Source organism: Phalacrocorax aristotelis, unplaced genomic scaffold (assembly GCF_949628215.1).
Source record: "Phalacrocorax aristotelis unplaced genomic scaffold, bGulAri2.1 scaffold_33, whole genome shotgun sequence".
Lineage (NCBI taxonomy): Eukaryota > Metazoa > Chordata > Aves > Suliformes > Phalacrocoracidae > Phalacrocorax > Phalacrocorax aristotelis.
Window position 1 is genome coordinate 516,963 of NW_027441368.1, and position 16,291 is coordinate 533,253.

Consider the following 16,291-nt stretch of genomic DNA (forward strand, 5'->3'; position numbering starts at 1 on the left):
TCTCTCCATCTTTAAAAGTTACTTGAGCATCTAATTGACCTAATAGATCTCGTCATAACAGAGGCAGTGGACATTCAGGCATATGCAGAAACTGGTGAGTTGCCCATTGCTTCTCCAATTTAAACTTTAATGGCTCTGAGAGGGGCTAATTTTTCTTTGCCCTGTTGCGCTAGCAACATCTACTGATTTATGATCAAATTTCTCTTCACGTGTATTCAATACCAAATAAGTGGCTCCCGTATCTACCAAAAATTCTATTTCTTCATTCCGTAGCTTCAGTGTAACCAGGTGTTCAGCTAGGGTTGATTCCCCTGGTCTCCTTCATGCCAAGCTACTTCAAGCATTTAACCCAGATCTCTGGATTCAGGTTGTTCTAGTTTCTGAAGGTTGTTTTCTCTCCCCCCGCCCCCATCTGGGGCTGATTGTCTTATGAATATAGAGACCAGCTGAATTGCTTTTTCTGGTTTTTCTGGGTTCAAATGAGTATATTTTCTGGTGGTCACCTTCAGTCTTTCCATAAAGGCTGAAGGGGACTCACTTAATTCTTGTCTCACTTCATAAATTTTGACCAATTTATTGCTTTTGGCATTGCTTGTCTTACTCCAAATAAAATCTCTCTCTGACATCTAGTCAACATTCCCCTGGGTCCTGGCTGATTAGGGTCCCACTCGGGATTTGTAGATGGAAAATTCTTATTCATTGTTCTCTGTAAATTCCCGTTAGCATGTGCTCCCTGCACCTGCCTTCTGGCTGTATTCCATACTATTTTCTTGTCAGTTTCATCAAGCGAAGTATCCAGTATCACAAGTAGAGCAACACTCTTTCAAGTTCTCACCACGTTTTCCTCTTTTCAGAAACATTGCCGTAGAATCTTGTGGACATACCTCACGCTGTTTCTGCTGCTCGGGATGATTCCACGGTGTAAAGAACAAATCAACATATGCCACTTCTTCCCGTTTGCCTTCCCTTTTTACAAAACAACATTAATTGCAAGATGGTACGATATTGCAATGTCTCGTGTTCTGGCCATTTGTGCCCACCTTCCAATTGATACGTTGGCCACCAATGATTGCAATATTCAATTAATGGTTTCCGAGTTAGTGGGTCACCGCCCCCGACGTCTTTCCAGTGCTTCAAAATACATCGCAAAGGTGTTCTCTGTGGGATAGGTTTCCTACTCAGTAATGCTCCCGTCTCCCAGTCGACTAGTAGTTGTGATAGTGCACTATCACAAATACTAGTCAGAGGGACTCCAACCCCCGTTAGAGGTCTCACTGGAAATCTGCCACTGGGATCTGTAGCCCCCTGCTAGATATCCCTGGAGACTTCAACCCCCTGTTGAAGACTCCCCTACCCTCAGGTCCCGCTCCACAGGCTTTCGCCTAGCAGAGACTTACCAACCGAGGCACCTCTTGGCCCCGACCCTGCGTGGCTTTCGCCGCGCCTTACGGGCAGGCCTGTGGGACTCAAACCCGCTATCCTATCCTATGTGGGAAACTAACCCCACGTATTATTCTACCTAAGTTTCTTCTTCAAAGAATGCCTTGTTTACCTCAATCCAGGGGATCTTGCTCAGAATTCTCTGGCCCGGGGATCGGAAGCTCTCCCGGAGAATTCCTCGGGGCCGGCTGCAGGTCCCACGATCCCACGGATCCGTCGAGATTCAAAAGCAGGTTCCCACCTGGGGTGCCAAAACTGTTACCGAAAAACGCGTTAAAATCGGAAACGACTCCTCAACACCAATTTAGTATTAAAGAGCAGGCATTCTATATTCACGGCGCCGGATGCACGGGGGATCGCTCCTCCTGGCGTGCGTACCTCACGCACCTTTCCTGTACAATTTGTAGATGAAAATTTTACATACTCATACATAGTCATTATTGTCTTGTCTAGCGATGGGTACAAACTTGCTCGTTCCGTATGTCAATCACTGCGCAGGCTCGGTTGTCCTCTTCCGTTGTTCTCTTCTGAGTAGGTGGTGTTACTTGGGTCGGTGGTGGTCTGTGAGTCGGTGGTCGCGATCTCCCCCTGCCGGAATTACCTTTTAGCTTCTCGGCTCTTACTCTTGGGAGTCTTGGCTAGTTTTCTCAGTCCGCTAAGCGAAACCGCGTTTTGTCATCCTTTTCTGACAGAAGCATGTTGTCTGTTGTTCTGCTGACATTAACGATCGCCTAGGGACTAAAATGCAGATCGACAGGTGCGCTGATTGGTACGCTCCATGTTCCCGTAATGGAACACCGTCTCTGGTTGGTTGATTTCATCGCTTTGGTTACACCTGTTCCTGTTGTTCAGTTTCTTCTTTTTTGGCTTTGTGTGATTCTCTCTGTGATTCTGTTTTTCTCTGCCTCGCTTTTCCCAGCTCCCCGTCCCTCACTTTTAATGCCCGTTATCCTTCACCAGCACACTCTCCCTTGGTTCCCATCCTCGTTTCTGAATTCCTCCTGCTTTGCCACGTAGCCCGTGACTTTTTTCTTAATCTCTCTCTGTCTGCCTCAACGCTCCCCCCGTGCTTTTTAATTCGTCTTCTCTGCTCTGTACCCTGCTACTGTTCTTGCCTTTCTGAGTTCTTCTCTGTCCAGCTCCCTTGCCCTATTCATGAATTCCTGTTCTTCCTGCAGCCACCGCTGTTCCCTGTGACCTCCATCTCTCTCTGTCCAGCTCCCTGTCCCTAGGTTTTAATTCCTGCCTCTGCCCGCTGTAGCCTGTCTAGATGTTTCTCTCGGCCTCTCTCTCTGTCCGGCTCCCTCTCTCTGTGTTCTAATTCCACGTTCTCTGTCACGTGGACCCGTGCTATTTGTTTGTCCTTATCTCTCTCTGTCCAGCTCCTTGCTGCGATGTTTTATTTCCTCATTTCCTCCCTCTCTGTCTTTGTAGCCCATTGCTGTTGGTTTGTTTTTTTTCTTTTTTTTCACTTGTTTCTTCATGTGTCTCTGTCTGCCTCCCAGTCCCTGATCTTTAATTCCTCCTTCCCTGTAGGCCGCTGTTCCTTTTTTCCATTCTACATTGTGTTCTCTTTGGTCTCGTGTTCTTATTCATTGATTCCCTCCTCGCTGCCCTGTGGCTTGTCCCCATTTTATTGTTGCTTCTCTCTCCCTCTCTCTGGCTTCTTGCCCCTGTTTTTAAAATTCCTCCCTCTCTTCTCTCTTCCCTGTAGGCCGTGTGATCTTTAGCCTTTCTCCATGTCTTTCTGCCCATCTCTCTGTGTCTATTCATTAATTCTTCCCTCTCTGCCCTGTAGCCTGTAGCTCCTGTCCTTTCTCCATCTTGCTGTCCCTGGCTCCCCCGTGACCCTATGCTAGAATTGTTTCTCTCTTCTCTCCGTACGCATTGCGATTCCTTTTGCTCTCTGTCTCCCTTTGGTTTTTTTCTTTTTTTTTTTCTGGCTCCCTGTCCCTAATTCTTAATTCTCTGCCTTCTCGTGCCCCATGGTTTGTTCTGTGGGGTTCTCTCGCGGTTCCCTCGCAGTTCCCTCCAGTCCATACTGGGCTATATTGGTCTAGTCCATACTGGGCTATATTGGTCTGTCCCGGCTTCCTCCCACTTCTTTCCCAGTGCCTCACAGTAGGTCCCGGTTCCGTCCATGGGATGAACTGTGAGGGGGGAGCTGCTGTGAGGGGGGAGCTGCTGTGAGGGGGGAGCTGCTGTGAGGGGGGAGCTGCTGTGAGGGGGGAGCTGCTGTGAGGGGGGAGCTGCTGTGAGGGGGGAGCTGCTGTGAGGGGGGAGCTGCTGTGAGGGGGGAGCTGCTGTGAGGGGGGAGCTGCTGTGAGGGGGGAGCTGCTGTGAGGGGGGAGCTGCTGTGAGGGGGGAGCTGCTGTGAGGGGGGAGCTGCTGTGAGGGGGGAGCTGCTGTGAGGGGGGAGCTGCTGTGAGGGGGGAGCTGCTGTGAGGGGGGAGCTGCTGTGAGGGGGGAGCTGCTGTGAGGGGGGAGCTGCTGTGAGGGGGGAGCTGCTGTGAGGGGGGAGCTGCTGTGAGGGGGGAGCTGCTGTGAGGGGGGAGCTGCTGTGAGGGGGGAGCTGCTGTGAGGGGGGAGCTGCGAGGAGGGGGGAGCTGCGAGGAGGGGGGCGGCCCCCCGGGCCCCAGCCCCCCCCCCCCGCCTGGGGCCAGGGCCCCGCGGCCGCCGGCCCCTTCCTCCTCTGCCCGCTCCCGTCGCGGACGGCTCGGTATGTGTCACGAGCGGCAGCCCCGTTCAGCAGCTCTCGGAGGGCGCGCGGCTGTGCCCGGCCGTGACCGGGGCCCGCAGGGGTTTCCCGCTCGCCCCGAGAAGGCGCTGGCCCCGAGCCGGCGCGTCCCGCCCCGCCCGGCCCTCGGCGCCCTCGCGAGCTGAGCGCGGCCCGGCCAGCAGGGGGCGCTGGCGCTCACCGGCTGGGCGCGGTGGCGGGGCCGGTGGGGGCCGTTCCTTCCGGCCGCCCTTTAAGGGCCGCCCCGCGGGGCTCGGGCTTCCGGTGGCGCGTGCGCGGCGCGTCGGAGCGGGGGCGGGAGCGGTGCGTGTGGAGGCCGAAGGGCCGGTGCGTGTGGCGGCCGGGTCGCGAGGCGTCCCTGTGCGGTGCCGGCCGGGTCGCGAGGCGTCCCTGTGCGGTGCCGGGGCCCCTCTGCGGCCCGGCGTGGGAAGCCCGCGGCCGGCGGAGCCTGCTCGGAGCTGGGCGGGGAGCGCCGCGGCGGTCCGGCCGCCGGCAGCCATCCCCTGCGGTGGCCGGCAGCCCCTCGGGACGCCTGGAGGCCTGGCGGTGCCCGAGCCTCGCCTGCGGCAGCCGCCTGAGAGAGCAGCGCGGCCGTGTCCGGGGGCCGGAGAGCGCTGGTGGGTGAGTTCGGGCAGCGGGGGGCGGGTGTGTGTCTCCGGGCGGGGCCGGGGGGCTCCGTGCCCCGCAGAGGAGCCCCGGTCGGGCATCGTTCGCTTCCGAACAATGCAGGTCTGTCCCTGGTTATTTTCTGTGTACAGTGTTTCGGGCCACCTGAAAGCCTTTGGCCGGGTAGGTTTGGTGCGGGGCGATGGCAGGTGTGGACCCTGAAAGATCTCGGGTGGGGGGCGTGGGAGGTATTTCTTGCCTTAAAACTCTGAGCCCACCTCGCGTGTCATGTCGTGTTATCATGTCGTGAGTCTCGTGACTGTGGCAAATGGCTGAGTCGGGCGTTTTCTGATAACTAACTTCTGAACGTGTGCGTGTGTAGGCACGGGGAGATTTGTGCAGGGTGACGGAGCCCCTTGTGCTTCTGTGCTAATGTCTACCTGTTCTAGACCTCCAGTGTTGGAAAGCCTTTGTTTAGTGCCTAGTTGTGGCTGCGTAACTGCTGTTGCGCCTGCAGCTGTGCTCGCAGGGATGCTGGGTGGCTCCGCATCAAACCGGCCGCCGGGCGGCCGGGTTGTGCCGCAGAGCATGCCGGGAGCTGTAGTCCTTGCGGCTGCCGGGCGGCCGGGTTGTGCCGCAGAGCATGCCGGGAGCTGTATTCCTGGCGCAGTGGCTGCCGGCCCTGTCACGTGGTTCGCCGGGCATGGCGGGAGGCGCGGTCTTCCGGCGCTCGGGTGCCGGGCGGCCGTGGCGCGTACGGTACGCGAGGTGTATTTTTGGGGTTGGCTTCGTGTTGATTACTGGGGGCTTGCGGGTGCGGCCGCTTCCCGAGAAGCGGTGAGTTCCCCGGGAGCTGACAGAAGGGAAGAGGGAAAGGAGGAGGACGATGACCTTTTCCCCGTGCCCAGGGCGCAGATGATGGCCGCCTCCCCGGCCCACCGGAGGTCCCGCTCAGCCTCCCCTGGCCCCCCTTGCCCCGTGCGCCTGCCCCCAGCTCCGGCACCTCCCCATAAGCGTGCTGCATAGCCTTAGGCCGCCCCCAGGCCCTGTCGTGAAGGCAGCAAGCCGTCCCTCAAGCGCACTGGATTCCCCCTTGGCGCAGGGGCCCTTAGCAGTAGCGTGGGGAGGGAGCGGTGTGTCCAGAAGCCCCTGCGGAAGGAGAGGCTTTGGCCAGGGTCGATCGACGGTAATGACGGTCGCTGTTTCTTCTTTCCCTCTCCCAGAGACCGTGCTGAGGACGTGGTTGTCTGTCCTTCCCCCGGGGATGCCGTTGCCTGCGGCCGTCTCAGGCTCGCGTGGCTTCTCTCTGCCCGTCCTCGCCGTCCTCGCAGCGCAGGGCCGAAAAGGGATAGACAAAGCCCTTCCCGGCTGCGGACAGGAGCTGCCTCGGCTGAAGCTGGAGACGCCAACGAAAGGTAAAGAAGAAGAAACTGAAGGTGCTCTGGCTGCCAGCTGCCTTCCTGCCGCAGGCAAGAGAGAGCCTGTCCATGCAGGTGGGGGAGGAAGGATCCCCCTTCATAGCCCGCAGCGGGCCAGGCCACCAACGTGCACCGTAGGGTCTGTACGCGTAACCCGGAGTTGGGTACGGGCGTGTAGTGCACGAGCGAGCTAGGCTACGTGCCTAGGAAGCCTCATCTGGTAAGAGCTGTAAGACACCCACGTATTCTCTTCAGGTGGAGGACGGCCTAGAGTCTGGAGCTGCAGAAGAGGCAGGGAGGAGAGGAGGGGAAAGAAGCATCTGAACGGCTAAATTGTGCCAGCAGCGCTGAGAGCGAGAGTCGCGGTGAGTCCTGGGCCACTGGGGCCCCGTTGCCTCTCTTGTACGTCCTGGGCCCTCCCTGTCTCTCCCCCGGCCCCCTCTCTTTCCTTACCTGCTGCAAAATTATTTTTTTTTGCGCCCCCCCCCGCACCTTCTTTCTCCGTCTCGCTCTGAGTGGCTCCCTGCCTCCCCGTCTTTTCAGTCCTCCCTCTCTCTGTCCTGTAGCCTGTGGCTCCTTTTTCTTTCTCCGCCTCTCTCTGCCTGGCTCTGGCTCCGTTTTTTTTTTTTTTTTTTATTCCTCCTGCTCTGTCCTGTAGCCTGTCGGTGTTTTGTTGTTCTCTGGCTCTCTTGATCTGACTCCCTGTGTTACCGAAAAACGCGTTAAAATCGGAAACGACTCCTCAACACCAATTTAGTATTAAAGAGCAGGCATTCTTTATTCGCGGCGCCGGATGCACGGGGGATCGCTCCTCCTGGCGTGCGTACCTCACGCACCTTTCCCGTACAATTTATAGATGAAAATTTCACATACTCATACATAGTCATTATTGTCTTGTCTAGTGATGGGTACAAACTTGCTCGTTCCCTATGTCAGTCACTGCGCAGGCTCGGTTGTCCTCCCAGTACAGTGCGGGGAACGGGGACGTACAGTGCGGGGAACGGGGACGTACAGTGCGGGGAACGGGGACGTACCAGGATCTACTGGGTTGTACTGGGAGGGAACTGGGACGTACTGGGAGGCTCTACAATGTCCTGGGATGTCCTGGGATGTAGTGTGGAGGAACTAGGATGTACAGGCTTGTACTGGGTTGTACCGGGTGGAACTGGCAGGAATTTGGGATGTACCAGGATGTACTGGGATGTACTGGGAGGTAACTTATGTACTGGGAAGGAACTGGTAGGGAACTGGGATGTACTGGTATGTACTGGGAGGGAAGTGTTATGTACTGAGGGTAACTGGGACGTACTGGGATGTGCTGGGAGGGAACTGTGAAGTACTGGGATGTACTGGGAGGGAACTGGGATGTACTGGGAGGAAAGTGTTGGGAATTGGGATTTACTGGGAGGGAACTGGGATGGACTGGGAGGGAACTGGGATGTAGTGGGACATACTGGGAGGGAACTGGGATGTACTGGGGTGTACTGGGAGGGGACTGTTATGTACCAAGGGGGAACTGGGATGTACTGGGAGTGAACTGTGAAGTACTGGGATGTACTTAGAGGGAAGTGGGAGGGAACTTGGATGTAGTGGGAGAGAACTGGGATTTACTTGGAGGAAAGTGGCATGTACTGGGATGTACTGGAATGGAACTGGGAGTGAACTGTGTGTGAACTGTGAGGGATCTGGGATGTACTGGGCTGCACTGGTAGGGAACTGGGATGTACTGGGAGGAATCTGGAATGTCCCAGTTGACACCCACTTCCCTCCCAGTGCCTCCCAGTATATCCCAGTCTCCTCCCAGTACATCCCAGTAAATCCCAGTTTGCTCCCAGTACATCCCAGTACATCGCAGTACATTCCAGTTCCGTGCCTGTACATCCCAATACATCCCCGTTCCATGCCAGTACATCCCAGTTCCCTACCAGTTCATCCCCGTACATCCCAATTCCCTCCCGGTTCACTACCACTTCTTTCCCAGTGCCTCCCAATACATCCCAGTTCCGTCCCATTACATCCCAGTATATCCCAGTTCCCTCCCAGTACATCCCAGTTCCCTCCCAGTACTGGGAGGGAACTGGGATGTACTGGGAGGCACTACAATGTGCGGGGATGCCCTGGGATGTACTGTGGAGGAACTAGGATGTACAGGCTTGTACTGGGTTGTACCGGGTGGAACTGGCAGGGATTTGGGATGTACCAGGATGTACTGGGATGTACTGGGAGGTAACTGTTATGTACTGGGAAGGAACAGGGAGGGAACTGGGATGTACTGGTAGGTAACTGGGATGTACTGGTAGGGAACTGGGATGTACTGGTAGGGAACTGGGACGTACTGGTAGGGAACTGGGACGTACTGTGAGGACACTGGGATGTACTGTTATGTACTGGGAGGGAAGTGTTATGTACTGAGGGGAACTGGGATGTACTGGGATGTACTTAGAGGGAACTGTGAAGTACTGGGATGTACTGGGAGTCAACTGGGAGGGAACTGGTATGTAGTAGGATGTACTGGGTGGGAACTGGGATGTACCAGGATGTACTGGGATGTACTAGGATGTACTGGGATGTACTAGGAGGGAACTGGTATGTACTGGGAGGGAACTGGGATGTACTGGGATGTACTGGGAGGGAACTGGTATGTACTGGGAGGGAACTGGGATGTACTGGGGACATACTGGCAGGGAACTGGGATGTACTGGGAGTGGATTGGGATGTACTGGGAGGGAACTTGGATGTATTGGGAGGGAAGTGTTATGTACCAAGGGGGAACTGGGACGTACTGGGATGTAGTGGGAGTGAACTGTGAAGTACTGGGATGTACTGTGAGGGAACTGGGATGTACTGGGAGGGAACTTTGAAGTACTGGGATGTACTTAGAGGAAACTGGGAGGCAACTGGGATGTAGTGGGACGTACTGGAATGGAACTGGGAGTGAACTGTGTGTGAACTGTGAGGGAACTGGGATGTACTGTGAGGGTACTGGGAGGGACTGGGAGGGATCTGGGATGTACTGGGCTGCACTGGTAGGGAACTGGGATGTACTGGGAGGACACTGGAATGTCCCAGTTGACACCCACTTCCCTTCCATTTTCCTCCCAGTATATCCCATTTTCCTCCCAGTATATCCCAGTTTCCTCCCAGTATATCCCATTTTCCTCCCAGTAAATCCCAGTTTCCTCCCAGTAAATCCCAGTTTCCTCCCAGTAAATCCCAGTTTCCTCCCAGTAAATCCCAGTTTCCTCCCAGTAAATCCCAGTTTCCTCCCAGTAAATCCCAGTTTCCTCCCAGTAAATCCCAGTTTCCTCCCAGTAAATCCCAGTTTCCTCCCAGTAAATCCCAGTTTCCTCCCAGTAAATCCCAGTTTCCTCCCAGTAAATCCCAGTTTCCTCCCAGTAAATCCCAGTTTCCTCCCAGTAAATCCCAGTTTCCTCCCAGTATATCCCAGTTTCCTCCCAGTACATCCCAGTAAATCCCAGTTCGCTCCCAGTACATCCCAATACATCGCCGTACATTCCAGTTCCGTTCCTGTACATCCCAATACATCCCCGTTCCATGCCAGTACATCCCAGTTCCCTACCAGTTCATCCCCGTACATCCCAATTCCCTCCCGGTTCACTACCACTTCTTTCCCAGTGCCTCCCAATACATCCCAGATCCGTCCCATTACATCCCAGTACATCCCAGTTCCCTCCCAGTACATCCCAGATCCCTCCCAGTACTGGGAGGGAACTGGGATGTACTGGGAGGCACTACAATGTGCGGGGATGCCCTGGGATGTACTGTGGAGGAACTAGGATGTACAGGCTTGTACTGGGTTGTACCGGGTGGAACTAGCAGGGATTTGAAATGTCCTAGGATCTACTGGGATGTACTGGGATGTACTGGGAAGTAACTGTTGTGTACTGGGAGTGAACTGGGAGGGAACTGGGATGTACTTGGAGGGAAATGGCAGAGAACTGAGATGTACTGGAGGGAACTGGAATGGAATAAGAGGGAACTAGGACGCAGTGGTCGGAAACAGGGACGGAACTGGGATGTACTGGGACGTACTGGGAGGGAACTGGGACGTACTGGGAGGGAACTGGGACGTACTGGGAGGGAACTGGGACGTACTGGGAGGGAACTGTTGTGTACTGGGAGTGAACTGGGAGGGAACTGGTATGTAGTAGGATGTACTGGGTGGGAACTGGGATGTACCAGGATGTACTGGTATGTAGTGGGAGGGAACTGGGATGTAGTGGGAGGGAACTGGGAGGGAACTGGGATGTACTGGGAGGGAACTGGGATGTACTGGGAGGGAACTGGGATGTACTGGGAGGGAACTGGGATGTACTGGGATGTACTGGCAGGGAACTGGGATGTACTGGGAGGGGATTGGGATGTACTGGGAGGGAACTGGGATGTACTGGGATGTACTGGCAGGGAACTGGGATGTACTGGGAGGGGATTGGGATGTACTGGGAGGGAACTTGGATGTATTGGGAGGGAAGTGTTATGTACCAAGGGGGAACTGGGACGTACTGGGATGTACTGGGAGGGAACTGTGAAGTACTGGGATGTACTGGGAGTGAACTGGGAGGGAACTGGTATGTAGTAGGATGTACTGGGTGGGAACTGGGATGTACTGTGAGGGAACTGGGATGTACTGGGAGGGAACTGGGATGTAGTGGGAGGGAACTGGGAGGGAACTGGGATGTACTGGGAGGGAACTGGGATGTACTGGGAGGGAACTGGTATGTACTGGGAGGGAACTGGGATGTACTGGGATGTACTGGCAGGGAACTGGGATGTACTGGGAGGGGATTGGGATGTACTGGGAGGGAACTGGGATGTACTGGGATGTACTGGCAGGGAACTGGGATGTACTGGGAGGGGATTGGGATGTACTGGGAGGGAACTTGGATGTATTGGGAGGGAAGTGTTATGTACCAAGGGGGAACTGGGACGTACTGGGATGTACTTAGAGGAAACTGGGAGGCAACTGGCATGTACTGGGATGTACTGGAATGGAACTGGGAGTGAACTGTGTGTGAACTGGGAGGGAACTGGGATGTACTGTGAGGGAACTGGGATGTACTGGGATGTACTGGGAGGGACTGGGAGGGATCTGGGATGTACTGGGCTGCACTGGTAGGGAACTGGGATGTACTGGGAGGAAACTGGAATGTCCCAGTTGACACCCACTTCCCTCCCAGTATATCCCAGTTTCCTCCCAGTATATCCCAGTTTCCTCCCAGTATATCCCAGTTTCCTCCCAGTATATCCCAGTAAATCCCAGTTCGCTCCCAGTACATCCCAATACATCGCCGTACATTCCAGTTCCGTTCCTGTCCATCCCAATACATCCCCGTTCCATACCAGTACATCCCAGTTTCCTACCAGTTCATCCCCGTACATCCCAATTCCCTCCCGGTTCACTACCACTTCTTTCCCAGTTCCGTCCCATTACATCCCAGTTCCGTCCCATTACATCCCAGTTCCGTCCCATTACATCCCAGTTCCGTCCCATTACATCCCAGTACGTCCCAGTTCCCTCCCAGTACGTCCCAGTTCCCTCCCAGTACATCCCAGGTCCCTCCCAGTACTGGGAGGGAACTGGGATGTACTGGGAGGCACTACAATGTGCGGGGATGCCCTGGGATGTACTGTGGAGGAACTAGGATGTACAGGCTTGTACTGGGTTGTACCGGGTGGAACTGGCAGGGATTTGGGATGTACCAGGATCTACTGGGATGTACTGGGATGTACTGGGAGGGAACTGTTATGTACTGGGAAGGAACAGGGAGGTAACTGGGATGTACTGGTAGGGAACTGGGATGTACTGGGAGGGAACTGGGACGTACTGTGAGGACACTGGGATGTACTGGTATGTACTGGGAGGGAAGTGTTATGTACTGAGGGGAACTGGGACGTACTGGGATGTACTGGGAGGGAACTGTGAAGTACTGGGATGTACTGGGAGTGAACTGGGAGGGAACTGGTATGTAGTAGGATGTACTGGGTGGGAACTGGGATGTACCAGGATGTACTGGGATGTAGTGGGAGGGAACTGGGATGTAGTGGGAGGGAACTGGGATGTACTGGTATGTACTGGGAGGGAACTGGGATGTACTGGGAGGGAACTGGGATGTACTGGGACATACTGGCAGGGAACTGGGATGTACTGGGAGGGGATTGGGATGTACTGGGAGGGAACTTGGATGTATTGGGAGGGAAGTGTTATGTACCAAGGGGGAACTGGGACGTACTGGGATGTAGTGGGAGTGAACTGTGAAGTACTGGGATGTACTGTGAGGGAACTGGGATGTACTGGGAGGGAACTTTAAAGTACTGGGATGTACTTAGAGGAAACTGTGAGGCAACTGGCATGTACTGGGATGTACTGGAATGGAACTGGGAGTGAACTGTGTGTGAACTGGGAGGGAACTGGGATGTACTGTGAGGGAACTGGGATGTACTGGGAGGGACTGGGAGGGACTGGGACGGATCTGGGATGTACTGGGCTGCACTGGTAGGGAACTGGGATGTACTGGGAGGAAACTGGAATGTCCCAGTTGACACCCACTTCCCTCCCAGTATATCCCAGTTTCCTCCCAGTATATCCCAGTAAATCCCAGTTCGCTCCCAGTAAATCCCAGTTCGCTCCCAGTACATCCCAATACATCCCAGTACATTCCAGTTCCGTTCCTGTCCATCCCAATACATCCCCGTTCCATGCCAGTACATCCCAGTTTCCTATCAGTTCATCCCCGTACATCCCAATTCCCTCCCGGTTCACTACCACTTCTTTCCCAGTTCCGTCCCATTACATCCCAGTTCCGTCCCATTACATCCCAGTACATCCCAGTTCCCTCCCAGTACATCCCAGGTCCCTCCCAGTACTGGGAGGGAACTGGGATGTACTGGGAGGCACTACAATGTGCGGGGATGCCCTGGGATGTACTGTGGAGGAACTAGGATGTACAGGCTTCTACTGGGTTGTACCGGGTGGAACTGGCAGGGATTTGGGATGTACCAGGATCTACTGGGATGTACTGGGAGGTAACTGTTATGTACTGGGAAGGAACAGGGAGGTAACTGGGATGTACTGGGAGGGAACTGGGACGTACCGTGAGGACACTGGGATGTACTGGTATGTACTGGGAGGGAAGTGTTATGTACTGAGGGGAACTGGGACGTACTGGGATGTACTGGGAGGGAACTGTGAAGTACTGGGATGTACTGGGAGTGAACTGGGAGGGAAGTGGGATGTACTGGGAGGGAACTGGGATGTACTGGGACATACTGGCAGGGAACTGGGATGTACTGGGAGGGGATTGGGATGTACTGGGAGGGAACTGGGATGTACTGGGGACATACTGGCAGGGAACTGGGATGTACTGGGAGTGGATTGGGATGTACTGGGAGGGAACTTGGATGTATTGGGAGGGAAGTGTTATGTACCAAGGGGGAACTGGGACGTACTGGGATGTAGTGGGAGTGAACTGTGAAGTACTGGGATGTACTGTGAGGGAACTGGGATGTACTGGGAGGGAACTTTGAAGTACTGGGATGTACTTAGAGGAAACTGGGAGGCAACTGGGATGTAGTGGGACGTACTGGAATGGAACTGGGAGTGAACTGTGTGTGAACTGGGAGGGAACTGGGATGTACTGTGAGGGTACTGGGAGGGACTGGGAGGGATCTGGGATGTACTGGGCTGCACTGGTAGGGAACTGGGATGTACTGGGAGGACACTGGAATGTCCCAGTTGACACCCACTTCCCTCCCATTTTCCTCCCAGTATATCCCATTTTCCTCCCAGTATATCCCAGTTTCCTCCCAGTATATCCCATTTTCCTCCCAGTAAATCCCAGTTTCCTCCCAGTAAATCCCAGTTTCCTCCCAGTAAATCCCAGTTTCCTCCCAGTAAATCCCAGTTTCCTCCCAGTAAATCCCAGTTTCCTCCCAGTAAATCCCAGTTTCCTCCCAGTAAATCCCAGTTTCCTCCCAGTAAATCCCAGTTTCCTCCCAGTAAATCCCAGTTTCCTCCCAGTAAATCCCAGTTTCCTCCCAGTATATCCCAGTTTCCTCCCAGTACATCCCAGTAAATCCCAGTTCGCTCCCAGTACATCCCAATACATCGCCGTACATTCCAGTTCCGTTCCTGTACATCCCAATACATCCCCGTTCCATGCCAGTACATCCCAGTTCCCTACCAGTTCATCCCCGTACATCCCAATTCCCTCCCGGTTCACTACCACTTCTTTCCCAGTGCCTCCCAATACATCCCAGATCCGTCCCATTACATCCCAGTACATCCCAGTTCCCTCCCAGTACATCCCAGATCCCTCCCAGTACTGGGAGGGAACTGGGATGTACTGGGAGGCACTACAATGTGCGGGGATGCCCTGGGATGTACTGTGGAGGAACTAGGATGTACAGGCTTGTACTGGGTTGTACCGGGTGGAACTAGCAGGGATTTGAAATGTCCTAGGATCTACTGGGATGTACTGGGATGTACTGGGAAGTAACTGTTGTGTACTGGGAGTGAACTGGGAGGGAACTGGGATGTACTTGGAGGGAAATGGCAGAGAACTGAGATGTACTGGAGGGAACTGGAATGGAATAAGAGGGAACTAGGACGCAGTGGTCGGAAACAGGGACGGAACTGGGATGTACTGGGACGTACTGGGAGGGAACTGGGACGTACTGGGAGGGAACTGGGACGTACTGGGAGGGAACTGTTGTGTACTGGGAGTGAACTGGGAGGGAACTGGTATGTAGTAGGATGTACTGGGTGGGAACTGGGATGTACCAGGATGTACTGGTATGTAGTGGGAGGGAACTGGGATGTAGTGGGAGGGAACTGGGAGGGAACTGGGATGTACTGGGAGGGAACTGGGATGTACTGGGAGGGAACTGGTATGTACTGGGAGGGAACTGGGATGTACTGGGATGTACTGGCAGGGAACTGGGATGTACTGGGAGGGGATTGGGATGTACTGGGAGGGAACTGGGATGTACTGGGATGTACTGGCAGGGAACTGGGATGTACTGGGAGGGGATTGGGATGTACTGGGAGGGAACTTGGATGTATTGGGAGGGAAGTGTTATGTACCAAGGGGGAACTGGGACGTACTGGGATGTACTGGGAGGGAACTGTGAAGTACTGGGATGTACTGGGAGTGAACTGGGAGGGAACTGGTATGTAGTGGGATGTACTGTGAGGGAACTGGGATGTACTGGGAGGGAACTGGGATGTAGTGGGAGGGAACTGGGAGGGAACTGGGATGTACTGGGAGGGAACTGGGATGTACTGGGAGGGAACTGGTATGTACTGGGAGGGAACTGGGATGTACTGGGATGTACTGGCAGGGAACTGGGATGTACTGGGAGGGGATTGGGATGTACTGGGAGGGAACTGGGATGTACTGGGATGTACTGGCAGGGAACTGGGATGTACTGGGAGGGGATTGGGATGTACTGGGAGGGAACTTGGATGTATTGGGAGGGAAGTGTTATGTACCAAGGGGGAACTGGGACGTACTGGGATGTACTTAGAGGAAACTGGGAGGCAACTGGCATGTACTGGGATGTACTGGAATGGAACTGGGAGTGAACTGTGTGTGAACTGGGAGGGAACTGGGATGTACTGTGAGGGAACTGGGATGTACTGGGATGTACTGGGAGGGACTGGGAGGGATCTGGGATGTACTGGGCTGCACTGGTAGGGAACTGGGATGTACTGGGAGGAAACTGGAATGTCCCAGTTGACACCCACTTCCCTCCCAGTATATCCCAGTTTCCTCCCAGTATATCCCAGTTTCCTCCCAGTATATCCCAGTTTCCTCCCAGTATATCCCAGTAAATCCCAGTTCGCTCCCAGTACATCCCAATACATCGCCGTACATTCCAGTTCCGTTCCTGTACATCCCAATACATCCCCGTTCCATACCAGTACATCCCAGTTTCCTACCAGTTCATCCCCGTACATCCCAATTCCCTCCCGGTTCACTACCACTTCTTTCCCAGTTCCGTCCCATTACATCCCAGTTCCGTCCCATTACATCCCAGTTCCGTCCCATTACATCCCAGTTCCGTCCCA

The 16,291-nt window shown here is 54.7% G+C and overlaps 1 long non-coding RNA gene across 1 annotated transcript in view; it reads left to right on the plus strand.

Annotated features, from left to right (window-relative positions):
• LOC142051467 (uncharacterized) overlaps positions 1–16,291 on the plus strand; it is a 134,529-nt gene that overhangs the window by 21,806 nt on the left and 96,432 nt on the right. Inside the window, exons 6-7 of the long non-coding RNA XR_012658504.1 lie at positions 6,007–6,198; positions 6,457–6,566. This is a non-coding gene — a long non-coding RNA (uncharacterized LOC142051467). The remainder of the gene's footprint in view (positions 1–6,006; positions 6,199–6,456; positions 6,567–16,291) is intronic.